Consider the following 527-nt stretch of genomic DNA (forward strand, 5'->3'; position numbering starts at 1 on the left):
GGGGGGACAAACAAAAAGCCCAAACAACAACAAAAACAAACAACAAAAAAAATTTGGAGCTTTTTTTTTGTTGGAAAAAATAGTTTAGGGTATTTTCTAATTTTTTTTCCTTAAAGAAAGGAAGGGCTTTTTGTTGCTTTGCATTTTTTTTAAGTGATTTTTGTTTCTTTCATTCTTCCCCCCACCCCCCCGCATTCATAACTGTCTTCACTCCGGCGGGCGATTCAAGGGGGTTGATTATATACAGATACATATATTTTTGTGCAAGTCTTTAATCAGATTTGGGTTTTTTCCTTCGTTTTTTGCAAACTGCACAAAGAATCGGTTTGTAAACAAATCAAGAGGATTTTTTTACACTTTTTTTTTTCTTTTTGCAAAGCAAATAGGAAAAGCAGATTATTTTCAGCAGGTTTTCTTTTTTTCTTCAAATTATCCGCTTTTAATCGGATATGTAAATTCTTAAGTAAAAAGAAATTATACTAACAATCGGACTCCTTTCCCCTCTCTCACTGCTTTTCGGGGGCTTT

At 33.6% G+C, this 527-nt stretch overlaps 1 protein-coding gene across 8 annotated transcripts in view; it reads left to right on the forward strand.

The window, feature by feature from the left end:
- The window catches only part of ZNF521 (zinc finger protein 521), a 230,748-nt gene that overhangs the window by 432 nt on the left and 229,789 nt on the right, over positions 1-527 (forward strand). The gene's annotated exons all lie outside the window — the stretch shown is intronic.

Source organism: Corvus brachyrhynchos, unplaced genomic scaffold, assembly GCF_000691975.1.
Source record: "Corvus brachyrhynchos isolate BGI_N302 unplaced genomic scaffold, ASM69197v1 scaffold106, whole genome shotgun sequence".
NCBI lineage: Eukaryota > Metazoa > Chordata > Aves > Passeriformes > Corvidae > Corvus > Corvus brachyrhynchos.